Raw genomic sequence first — 13,632 nt, forward strand, 5'->3', positions numbered from 1 at the left:
GGTTGGGAGTGTCCCTCTGAATCCTGCTCACAGCACCAGAAATATCAATCCAAAGGAAGAAGCAGGGGCAAAAAAATAAAATTTTAAAGAATTTACTTCAGCCAAGGTGAGGACAGCTGCCTGGAAGACTCAGATGCATGTTACCTAAGATATGAACTTTGGCCTTTTTAATACGGTTTATAAAGTAAGAAGCAGAATAAGTAGTCAGCCATTGTCAGGAATTCTCGTTAGTTTGCAGAAATAACATTGATTAGTGATAAGCTGTATGTTGTTGAACTACAGTCTATGAATTTAGCAATGAAATAGCTGGATCATATAATTCTATGTTCTAAACATAGAAGAAGGTACATTTTATGGTTTTTGTTTTTTTTTTCAAGAAATGTCCACATTGTTTTTTATAGTGGCTACACCATTTTACATTTGCACCAGGAGTTAAAAATCATTCTAATTTCTCCCTCTTCTTTTCACCGCTTGTTCTTTTAGTGATTATGCTGTTGTTTTTCGTATAATAGCCATTCTCGTGTGTGAAGTGGTATCTCAATATGATAGAACATCAATTTTTATATTTATTTTATAAACAGTTTTATTTTTTATGCTGCCACTATGCTAAATCTTGGTATTTGTCAAATCTCTTGAGTTTCTAGGTATAGTATATCATCTACAAATAGAAATTATGTTTTTATTTTTTTCCTTTGGGAATCATGATTGATAATGCTATGTACAATATGCCAAGCACTGTTCTAAGAAGTGTTAAGATAGTAACATCAAAATACAGTGTGAGCAGGAGTGAAGATACAGACATTTCTAAAATTACGGCTGAGAATGTGACAAAGACATCTAATAGAGAAGAAAGTTCGCTTTAAAAAGGACCTGAAACCTATTCTCACAATTAAAAAGTCAGCTTTTATAAGTTACACAGCCTCTTTGTGTCTCACAGCTCTTATTTGTGAAACAAATAATAATAACAGATTATTTATTGTTGAGTATGTTAAGAGACAGAAGTAATATCCTGACTTGAAAATTAAAATATTTATTAGTGTAATTAACTGAGATAACAGTAATAAGAATATGTCAATTATTGGAATAGATTAGATAATAGTTTAATAGGACCATCAACATTTTAATTCTATAAAAAATGTATGTCTTTCTGTTTACTCTTTACAAAACTACTTAGTCACTCTCTATTACTTAATTACTAAAACCTCCTAATTCTTAGTAAGGCCTTTCTAGGGCCACCTAAACTTACAGTCTTTAACCACACTGTTTATCAGGATTCCCTTCTTTAGCGCCTTCTTTTTTTCCTTATCTTGCCTGGTGCAAACCACAGTTTTGCTCTGCTTTTCTGTCTTATGTGTTTGTATAAAGACGTCTGCCTTCATGTAAATTCTAACCAATTACAGCTGTGACATTTTCCTCAAAACACGTAAATTCTGTGAGTTCTTTTTTATTTGAAATCTCTTGTATCTTTACCATATTATGGGCACTCCTTTGAAGTAATAAACATTTTTTTAAAATACCAGATAAGAAATTTTGAAACACAGCCAACAAATATTCATAACAAATATTAAACTACAGTTGCTTATTGAGCATGAAACACTTGTGATTACATTTCAATAGGTTCCGTGCTCTCAAAGTATGTTTTAAAAATTTATTTTTTTCAATTAACCTTAAGCAGTATATTGTTTTTAAAAGTAAAACAAAAAAAAATACTATTCACAATAGCAAAGACATGGAATTAACCCGCATTGCTTTCAACAGTAGACTGGATAAAGAAAATGTGGTAGATATATACCATGGAATACTATGCAGGCATAAGAAGGAAAAAGATCATGTCCTTGACAGGGACATGGATGGAGCTGGAAGCCGCTATTCTCAGCAAACTAACACAGGAACAGAAAACCAAACGCTGCATGCTCTCATACTAATAAGTGGAAGCTGAATGATGAGATACATGGACACCTTGGGGGAACAACACACCCTGGGGCCTGTCAGGGGGCGGGGAAAGCATCAGGAAGAACAGCTAATGGGTGCTGAGCTTAATACCTGGGTGATGGGTTGATCTGTGCAGCAAAGTACCATGACACACATTTACCGGTGTAACAAACCTACACATCCTGCATATGTACCCCGGAACTTAAAAGTTGATTTTTTTAAAAAAGTAAAAAAATAAATACCTAAAAGCAGGGGGTATTTGTGGTACAAAAATTCATAGTAAACACATACAAACTATTTGAAAACATAATCTTATCTCTTAATGCAGTTATATTCTGCTTTATTACTTACATATTATAAAATATGGATTCATGGCATAATTGTCAAAGGCTTCCATCTATTCCTATCACATATCCATTTTTGCTGATTTTGTTCATTTTCTTTTTTTGTTTTTGATTTGTTCATTTTCCAACAAAGCTGGGATAAAAACATCTTCATGCTCATGCTATAATAACTTCTCACAATATGCTGTGGGTTACTCAAAAGAAAATGGAGTTGTTTTTCTCATGTTTTTGACACTTGAGTCAATCATCAACAAATAACATAAGAGGAGCCAAGGACATGTGCGTGCCTGTGAATCACTCAGCAAGTGTCAGGCAGGCCCTGGGCTGAAGGGAGACTCCAGGTGTCTCAGAAAAGGGAGGTTCTGCTCTAGTGCACACAGACTGTCACACTGTAAATTGTTCTGTGATGCCATGTTTCTCCCAAGGTCAACAGGAACTGAGGACACATAGGAAGTGATAGGAAGTGAGTTAAGAAGGCAGACTTCTCCCATTTAGCTACCAGTATGTGATTTTGCCCCCCCGGACACATGCACACTATATAAGAATGTGTTCACAACCCTCTTAGGACAAATCTCCATGCTCACAAATTGCATCCACATTTTCTTTGCTCCTAGAGTTTTCAGCCAGATACAAGTGCCTAGAGGACTTTAGACTTATCCCTGTCCTCAGACGCTAAATCTGTGGCAACAATCTGCTCCATCCAGTCAACTGGGCTTCTGAGTCACCTGATCATAGTCTCATCTACCTGCATAGACACAGAAATAAGCCAGAGCCTAACCCTTTCTGAGCCACTATCTGTAGCACAAATTAGTCTTTCCACTAACTCTGGACTTTCCCCTGCCCATAGGTCCTATGAAACTAAATAATTCAAAATTTAAGCTGTTTGATACTCTAAATTATTCTGGGTCTTAAAGGAATGTAAGTACAAAATCTGGGTAATATGACAGGCAGCAGTAACAAGGCAGCTGTAACCTTTGTTTTTCTGTTTATGGATTACACCTACTTCTACATCTGCATTCTTTTGTCAGGTGTTGTCAATGGCCGAAGTGCTCCATGGAAGACCTCTTTACCCTTCACTATTGACTTCCGTTATAGATTAACCTCCCTCTTACCTATGGCTATTGCATTGTCTTAAGATGAAATGTTAAATACACACTTAGGTTGAAAAGGAAAGAAAAACCAGTGGTAAAAAAAAAAAAAAAAAGTTGGAAAAATACATTGTAACCAATTAATTTTTTGTAAATCTTAAGCCAGCCTTGTATAGAAACTGTTGTAGTCTTGTTAAATTTGTTTTTCGCCTGTAGAAATAAGAACTTAACTTTCACCTATGAAGCACTCATCTCATTTCACTAGAGCTTTTGTCTCCTGGATGACTATTTCTAGCTTTTCACTTGAATAAACTCTAAAATTGGATTTTGAGGCTTTATTGATTATTCAGATTATTTCAGATTAACAGTCCTTCATAGCATCTTTCTTCTGCCTTTACTTCCTGACTAAACCCTCTTTCATGTGAACAAATTGTACCCAATGCCACTCCTCGGGTGCCTGATTCAAATGCCTACTGGAAATCAGATGTCCATGAGTTCAAGGTCATGGCCTTAGACTTGGCTGTTGTAAGGGCAAATACAAATTAGAAATACCAGACTTAATTATCCAACTTGAAGATAAAAGAAGACATTTTACTCTCCTTTTAAAAAATAATTTTAGAAAAATTTTATAGGTAAATTTATTTTGTGTCTCTATTAAATATATGTACATCATTTAAATAGGTAAATAGGACTTTGTCAGCCTTTTTAACTTAGAAATGTCTTTCTCCAGGACCTGGAAACCATTGCATTGAAATGTAAATGGATTACCTTTCTGTCCTACAGTAGGTAACTTCATAAAATATTATGAAGCCAAGGAAATCTTATTTTGCTTTTGAATATAGCCAATTTAAATTTTCATTGAATATACCCAATATACATATAGGCTTCTCAATTACCTGGTTCATTTAAGATGAACTATATATGACAAATTATGCTGTTAAGTCTTCTACTTAAAGACTAAATATGGTGATTTTTATTTCTGCTTTTGTAATCTCAGCAGATTGCCTATGATGGATATCACATTGTGGTTTAATTATGTAAAAAAAAATTTTTCTTTCTCTTGTACCATTTTAGAGTGTCTCTGAAGTTGGAGATAATTTTGTTTTTAATTATGTTTTCCAAACACTGTACAGAAAGAATTACCAGACAGGATATAAACACAGGAGGTACACACAAGGCTTTAGTTCAGAGAGGCTTTTCTCTCTTTGGCTTGCCCCAAAATCTGCAGGCAGAATATTTATCTGCCTATTTTTAATACACAGTCCCTTCCAGAGCAGTTCAGCCAGATTTGTAGAAAAATAGCTTCACAGCAGAGCAATCAGCCATTCCAGCCCCATCTTTCAATGCACTTGGCACCTTCAGACCTGAAAGTAATTCAAACACCATGGGACCCTGAATCCCAAATCTTTAGCCAATGGGCTAATGTTTTGTAAATTTTATCTTTTAAAAAAACTAACTTTTCATTATGTTTCTTTTGAATTTTTGTTTTTATATTTATTTCTGCTATAGTTTTTATTTTTTCCTTCTAATTTTGGGTTTGGTTTGCTCTTTTCTAGTTCTGTATGATATATCAATAGTTTATTTGGAGATTTTTTTTTAACTTTTTTTGATGTAGGCACTTACTGCTATAAACCTTCTTAGTACTTCTTTCATTGTATTCATAGTTTTGTTATGTTTTCATTTTCATTTGTTTCAAGAACATTTTAAATTTTTTTCTTAAATTCCTTATTGGCCTACTAGTCATTCAGGAGCATATTTTAATTTCTCTGTGTTTGTATAGTTTCGAAAGTTTTTTCTGTTAGTGATTACTAGTTTTATTCTATTATCATCAGAGAAAATACTTGATATCATCTTATTTGGGGGGAGATTATTTTAAGAGTTATTTTGTGACCTAGCTTGTGGTCCATCCTTGAGAATAATCCAGGGGCTGAAGTGTAGCATTTGTATTCTGTAGCTTTTTGATGAAATGCTTTGTAAATTTCTATTAGGTCTATTTGGTTCATAGTGCAGATTAAGTTCAATGTTTATTTGTTGATTTTACTATCTGGATGATCTGTCTACTGTTGAAAGTCTCTGTTGTACTGGAGTTGATCTCTGTCTCTTTAGCTCTAATATTTGCTTCATATATCTGAGTTCTCCAATGTTAGGTGCATATAAATTTGCAGTTGTTGTATTTTCTTGCTGAATTGGCCACTTTATTATAATAACTTTTGTTGTCTCTTTTTATAGTTTTTGTCTTAAAGTCTGTTTTGTTTAACGTAGCTATTCCTCCTCTTTTTTGGTTTCCATTTGCATGAAATATCTTTTTCTATCCCTTTATTTTCAGTCTTTCTGTGTCTTCATAGGTGAAGTGTGTGTCTTGTAAGAAACAAATTGTCGGGTCTTGGGGTTTTTTTTGTTTGTTTGTTTGTTTTAACTCATTTGGCCAATTTGTGTCTTTTGATTGGGGAGTTAATTTATATTCAGTGTTGTTATTAATAAATAAAGACTTACACCTGCCATTCTGTTATCTGCTTTCTTGCTGTTTTGTGGTCCTTTCTCTCTCCTTTTCACTCTCCCATTCATCCTTTCTTTTAGTAAAGATGATTTTTTCTAGTGGTACGTTTTAATTTTTAGATTTTATGTATGTGTGTCTATTACAGGTTTTTATTTGAGGTTACCATGAGGCTTGCAAATAACATCTTATAACCCATTATTTTAAACCGGATGGCAATTTAACACATATTGTAAAAATGAACAAACAAGAAAGCAAAGAGAAAACTAATAAAAACTACAGTTTATCTCCCAACTTTTTAACATTTTATTGTTTGTATTTATATCTTATACTGTCTATGTCTTAAACTTGTTGTGGTTAGTATTTTTAATAACTATAACTGCCTCAAAAGTGGAAATATGAGTTATGGCCTTAAGGAGGTAGAGAGTTATTACTTTTCATAATTACAAGTAGTTATAGACTAATCTTTTAGTCTTCTCAAAATATGAATAGTTTATACACCACATTTATAGTACTAAAAATTTTGTCTTTGTCTGTGTCCTTCATATTACCAGTGAGTTTTGTACCACATGTTTTCATATTGCTCATTAATGTCCTATTCATTTAGATTGAAGAACTGCCTTTAGCATTTTTTGTGGGACAGGTCTGGGGGTGTTAATAAAATCTCTCAGCTTGTTTGTCAGTTGTTTTTTTTTTTTTTTATGGTAGAAGGATATTTTTGCTGGATGTATTATTCTAGGATAAAAGTTCTGGCCTGTAAGATTTCCATCTCCTGGTCTGTAAGATTTCCACTGATGAGTCCACTGTCAAACATATTGGTGCTTGTTTGAATGTTATTTATTTCTTTTCTCTGCTGCTTTTAGAATCCTTTATCTTTGACCTTTGAGAGTTTTATTAAAGATCTTCAGGTAGTCGGCCGGGCGCGGTGGCTCACGCCTGTAATCCCAGCACTTTGGGAGTCTGAGTCGGGCGGATCACAAGGTCAGGAGATTGAAACCATCCTGGCTAACATGGTGAAACCCCGTCTCTACTTAAAAAATAAAAAAAATTAGCTGGGCGTGGTGGCGGGCGCCTGTAGTCCCAGCTACTTGGGAGGCTGAGGCAGGAGAATGGCGTGAACCCAGGAGGTGGAGCTTGCAGTGAGCCGAGATTGTGCCACTGCACTCCAGTCTGGGCGACAGAGCAAGACTCTGTCTAAAAAAAAAAAAAAACTTCAGGTAGTCTTATTTAAGTGAATTGTGCTTGGTATTCTATAACCTTCTTGTACTTGAATATTAATACTTTTTTTTAGGTATGGGAAGTTCTAGTTATCCCTTTGAATAAACTTTCTACCCAGAACTTTTTCTCTACCTCCTCTTTAAGGCCATATTTCTTAGAGTTGCCCTCTTGAGGCTATTTTTTTTTTGGTCTCATCTGACTGTATCTGTTCAAATAACCGGTGTTCAAACTCACTAATTGTTCTGCTTGATCAGTTCTGCTGTTGAGAGACTCTAATGAATTCTTCAATGTCTTTTGAATTTTCAGCACCAGAATTTTTGCTAGATTCTTCAAAATGATTTTAATCAAGTTATCAATTTTATTGAATCCAGATTCTGAATTTCTTTTTCTTCTTTTTTTTTTTTTTTTTGTTATTTTGAATTTTGCTGAGCTTTTTTGAATTTCCTGTCTGAAAGGTTACATATCTCTGTCTCAAGATTTGCACACTAGTGCCTTATTTAGCTCATTTAATGAGGTTGTGTTTTCCTGAATAGTGTTAATTTTTGTGAATGTTCATTGAAGTCTGGGCATTAATGAGTTAGGTATTTATTTTAGTTTTTGCATTCTGGGCTTTTTAATACCTGTCTTTCTTAGAAAGGCTTTCCAAGTATTCAAAGGGAACTGAGTATTGTAATCTAAGTCTTTGATCATTGCAGTCGTATCTGCATTGGGGGCACCCCAATTTGAATAACACTGTGATGCTTGCAGACTTGTAGAGGTACCACTTTGGTGGTCGTAGGTAAGATCCAAGAGAGTCTCTGGGTTACCAGGCAGACTCTTTTTCTATTTTTTTTACATTCTGCCAAATAAATGGAATCTCTCTCTCTCTCTCTGCATGCTGAGCTACCTGGAGCTGGGGTGGGTGTAACACAAGCACCCCTGTGGCCACCATCACTAGGACTACACTAAGTCAGACCCAAAGCTAGCACAGGACTGGCTCTCACATAAGGCCCACAGTGACCTGATGTTCACTCAAGACCCAAGTTCTCTTCAGTAGGTGGTGAATCCAGCCAGGCTCATGTCCTTTCCTTCAGGGCAGTGAGCTCTGGGCTGGGGGTAGCAAAATGCCTTTGGTAGCAAGAACATGGAGTCAGAAACCTTAGGAATCTACTTGGTGCCCTATTCTGTTGTGGCTTAGCTGGCACCGAGGCCATGAGACAACATCTTTCCTACTCTTTTTTCTCTTTTATCAAGCATAAGAAGCCACTCCCCATGGCCACCACCACCCAGAGTCCACAACAAGTACTGCTAGGCTACTGCTGATATCCACTGAAGACCTAAGGGGTCTTCGGTCAGCTTGTGGTGATCTCTGCCAGGCCTGCTTCTTTTGCTTCAGGGAAGTGGGGTTTTGTTTTGTTTTGTTTTGTTTTTGAGACGGAGTCTCGCTCTGTAGCCCAGGCTGGAGTGCAGTGGAGCGATCTTGGCTCACTGCAAGCTCCGCCTCCCGGGTTCCCGCCATTCTCCTGCCTCAGCCTCCCAAGTAGCTGGGACTACAGGTGCCCACTACCGCCCCGGCTAACTTTTTTGTATTTTTTAGTAGAGACGGGGTTTCACTGTGTTAGCCAGGATGGTCTCCATCTCCTGACCTCGTGATCCACCCGCCTCAGCCTCCCAAAGTGCTGGGATTACAGGCCTGAGCCACCGCGACTGGCTGGGAAGTGGGTTTTTTTCCTGACCTAGGGTGGTTCCAGAAATGTCATCCAGGAGCCAAGGCCTGAAATCAGAGACCTCAGGAGCTACCTTGTTACGGCCACCCCACTATGGCTGAGCTGGTAATCAAGCTTCAAGACAAAGTCTCTTCTTCTTCCCTCTCTTTTCCTCAAGCAGGAGTCTCTCCACATGGCTGCGGCAGCTTGGATTGCACAGTACTGGGTCTCACCCGCCGAAGGGCTGCAGCAAGTTACTGCTAACTGGTTACTGCTGATGTTTATTCAAGGCCCAAGGGCTCTTTGCTCAGCAGGTGATGAATGCTGCCAGAACTGGTACCTTCCCTTCAAGGCAGTGTGTTCTCTTCTGGCCTAGGGTATGTCTAGAACTGTCACTCAGGAACTAAGTCCTAGAATAGGAGCCTCAGGGCTTTTTCTGATGCCGTATTCTACTGTGGCTGAGATGATGTCCCAGTTGCAGGACAAAGTTTTTATTAACTCTTCTCTCCCCTTTCCTCAAGTAGAAAGAAAGATTTTCTCCTGGAGCTGTGAACTGCACTGCCTGTGCCTAGGGTAAGGGTAATGCAGGCACTTTCTCGGCCATCCCAGTTGGCATCTCACAAGGTCACATGCACTTCAAGTTTTCTGGCTCTGAGCCTAGCAAAGCACCAGGATTTGCCCAGGAGTTGCAGTCCCAGTGGCTTAGACTGCCTTTCAAGTTTATTTAGAACCCCATAGTGCTTTAGCCCATGGTGGTGGGGCTACCTGAAACTCAGGTTTTGATTACTGAAATGGACAATTCCTTTGTGACTAGGGCTAGTCTGAGTGCTCCCTCTGTAGGCTCTGGCTGAATTCTGCCCCATGCTGCTTTCTGCTATGACAGGCAGCACTGAGTTTTACTGCACAGTCTCACAATCACCGCACTCTCCCTTCTGTAAGCACATGGATTTTCTCTCTCTGCCGAGCTGCACTCCCAGGGAATGGAGGAGGGCTGCTGTTGGTAATTAACAGCTTTCTTTCTTACCCTCTTCACTGCCTCTTTGATTTGATGCTAAAACTAGGTCCTGTGATCACTCCTCAGAGTTTTTTGCTCTTATGAAGATGCTTCTTATTTGGATAGTCATTCTATTTGGTGTTTTTTCTGGGGGATGATTGCTGGAGGATGCTATTTAGTCATCTTGCTCCACTTCCCTTGCAGCCATGTTGTTTGAATTAAGTGCCACATATGAGGCTAAGGTGAGCCCGGGGTCAATCACGAGTGCTTTCAGATACATTCACGAGAGGTGAGTTTAGCTTTAGTTCCAAATGAAGATCATAGAGACTGCTCTGCTTGGATTTGGTAGGGGCAGGTCAGTGTGGCCCATATTCCCATTGCGGCAGTAGAAATTTCTGGCATCTGTGGCAGAAAAAGGCAACTGAGTGTTGGAAAGGGGAAACTCACATTTTGGTTTTTATGTAGGACTTTACTGGTTCTGAACCTCTCGTGATAAAGAGCAAAGGCAGACTTTATCTGCAATTCTAGGTCCTTCTGCCTGTGGGTGTGGTGGTTTCAGGGGAGGGAGTTTTGCTCATGCTTCAAAGGCATATTCTCAAGAAACAGGTGTAATTTGTGCAGATAATCACACCTGGGAAGGGATCACAGAGAAGGAGGAAAAGAAAGAAATGGCTTATTCTGAGGTGAATGTGTCTCAGGTCAGAGACTGTGTCCACTTTTTCTTCTGAAATATGTGTGTAGAACTTGCAAATGTTTACTTCTCTACTATCAGGGGAAGCTGCCCCCAATATTTCAACATAGGTTCTATTTTCCATAAGTGTCGGCCGGCTGAGAAATAAAGAGAAAGGGTACAAAAAGAGGAATTTTACTGGGCCACCAGGGGTGACATCACATATTGGTAGGACTGTGATACCCACCTGAGTCTCAGACTAGCAAGTTTTTATTAAGGGTTTCAAAAGGGGAGGGGGTGTAAAACAGGGAGTAGGTACAAAGATCACATGCTTCAAAGGGCAAAAAGCAGAACGAAGATAACATGCTTCTGAGGGAACAGGACAAAAGGCAAAACAGAACTGATAAGGGTCTGGGTTCAGCTGTGCACGTATTGTCTTGATAAACATCTTAAACAACAGAAAACAGGTTTCAAGAGCAGAGAACCCGTCTGACCACAAATTTACCAGGGCGGAGTTTTTCCCCACCCTAATATGCCTGAGGGTACTGCAGGAGACCAGGTGTATCTCAGTCCTTATCTCAACCACACAAGACAGACACTCCCAGAGCTGCGATTTATTGACCTCCCCCCAGGAGTGCATTCCTTTCCCAGGGTATTAATATTAATATTCCTTGTTAGGAAAAGAATTTAGCAATATCTCTCCTACTTGCATGCCCGTTTATAGGCTCTCTGCAAGAAGAAAAATATGGCTCTTTTTGCCCGACCCCGCAGGTACTCAGACCTTATGGTTGTCTTCCCTTGTTCCCTAAAAATCACTGTTATTCTGTTCTTCTTCAAGGTGCAGTGATCTCATATTGTTTAAACACACATGTTCTACAATCAATTTGTACAGTTAACACAATTATTACAGTGGTCCTCAGGTGGCATACATCCTCAGCTTACGAAGATAACAGATTAAGAGATTAAAGTAAAGACAGGCATAAGAAATTACAAAAGTATTATTTGGGAACTGATAAATGTCCATGAAATTTTCACAATTCATGTTCCTCTGCCGTGGCCCCAGCTGTTCCCTCCATTCAGGGTCCCTGACTTCCTGCAACATGCTACTTGTGATGCTTTGCCTTATCAGTTTAACTCCTTTTTCACTTTTTATTCTCATGATAGTCAAGGGGCTCTGAGAAATACTTTTTCCTTATATACCAGAGCCTTCTCCTTATTCCCTACATCCCAGCTTTTAATAAGCCGTGAAAAAATTGTCACCATGAATTTATACCTGCAACATTACAAATGTTTCTTTTGTGGCTGTCGAACATGGAAAGGTGTGGAGGCCCAAGATTCCTGTTTGAGATGGGATCAAGTCTTTGGTTATCAGTGAAGAAGGAGACCATGTACTGTTTAGCTTCCATTAAATCTATGCAAAACTGCTTATAAAAATGCACATTTAATGAGAATGGTCTTTATTGCCCAGGATAACTCAGAAAGTTCTGAATGAAAAATAGAAGAGACTTCCTCTCTAGGATGCTAAAGCAAGGAAATAAAAGAGGACACAAATGGAAAAAAAAAAATCTGTGCTCATGGATAGGAAGAATCAATATCATGAAAATGGCAATACTACCCAAAATAATTTATAGATTCGATGCTATTCCCATCAGGCTACCATTGATTTTCTTCGCAGAATTAGAAAAAATACTTTAAATTTTATATGGAACCAAAAAAGAGCCCATATAGTCAACACAGTCCTAAGCAAAAAGAACAGAGCTGGAGGCATCATGCTACCTGACTTGAAACTATACTACAAGGCTACAGTAACCAAAACAGCATGGTACTGGTACCAAAACAGATATATAGACCAATGTAACAGAACAGAGACCTCAGAAATAACACCACACATATACAACCATCTTATCTTTGACAAACCTGACAAAAATAAGCAATGGGGAATGGATTCCCTATTTAATAAATGGTGCTTGGAAAACTGGCTAGCCATATGCAGAAAACAGAAACTGGACCACCCTTCCTTACACCTTATACAAAAATTAACTCAAGATGGATTAAAGACTTAAATGTAAAACCGAAAACCATAAAAACTCTAGAAGAAAACCTAGGTAGTACCGTTTAGGACATAGGCACGGGCAAAGACTTCATGACTAAAACACCAAAGGCAATGGCAACAAAAGCCAAAATTGACAAATGGGATCTAATTAAACTAAAGAGCTTCTGCATAGCAAAACAAACTGTCATCAGTGAACAGGCAGCCTACAGAATGGGAGAAAATTTTTGCAATCTATGCATCCGACAAAGGGCAAATACCCAGAATCTACAAGGAACTTAAATAAATTTACAAGAAAAAAGCAATCCCATCAAAAAGTGGGTGAAGGATGTGAACAGACACTTCTCAAAAGAAGATATTTATGCAGCCAACAAACATAAAAAAAAGATCACCATCACTGGTCATTAGAGGAATGCAAATCAAAACCACAATGAGATACTATCTCACACCAGTTAGAATGGCGAGCATTAAAAAGTCAGGAAACAGATACTGGCGAGGATGTGGAAAAATAGGAACGCTTTTACACTGTTGGTAGGAGTGTAAATTAGTTCAACCATTGTGGAAGACAGTGTGGTGATTCCTCAAGGATCTAGAACCAGAAATACCATTTGACCCAGCAATCTCATTACTGGGTATATGCCCAAAGGATTGTAAATCATTCTACTATAAAGACACATGCACACGTATGTTTATCGCAGCACTATTTACAATAGCAAAGACTTGCAGCCAACCCAAATGCCCATCAATGATAGACTGGATAAAGAAAATGTGGCACATATACACCATGGAATACTATGCAGCCATAAAAAAGAGTGAGTTCACATCCTTTGCTGGGACATGGATGAAGCTGGAACCATCATTCTCAGCAAACTAGCAAACTAACACAGGAACAGAAAACCAAACACTGCATGTTCTCACTCATAAGTAGGATTCGAACAGTGAGAACACATGGACACAGGGAGGGAAACATCACACACCAGGGCCTGTCAGCAGATGGGGGCAAGGGGAGGGAGAGCAATAGGACAAATACCTAATGCATGTGGGGCTTAAAACCTAGATGACGGGTTGATAGGTGCAGCAATCCACCATGACACATGTATACCTATGTAACAAACCTGCACATTCTGCACATGTATCCCAGAACTTAAAGTTTAAAA

The 13,632-nt window shown here is 38.4% G+C and overlaps 1 protein-coding gene across 10 annotated transcripts in view; it reads left to right on the forward strand.

Annotated features, from left to right (window-relative positions):
• ZNF736 (zinc finger protein 736) overlaps nt 1-13,632 on the forward strand; it is a 48,044-nt gene that overhangs the window by 14,874 nt on the left and 19,538 nt on the right. The window lies entirely within an intron of this gene.

The sequence above is a fragment of the Pan troglodytes genome, chromosome 6, assembly GCF_028858775.2.
Source record: "Pan troglodytes isolate AG18354 chromosome 6, NHGRI_mPanTro3-v2.0_pri, whole genome shotgun sequence".
NCBI lineage: Eukaryota > Metazoa > Chordata > Mammalia > Primates > Hominidae > Pan > Pan troglodytes.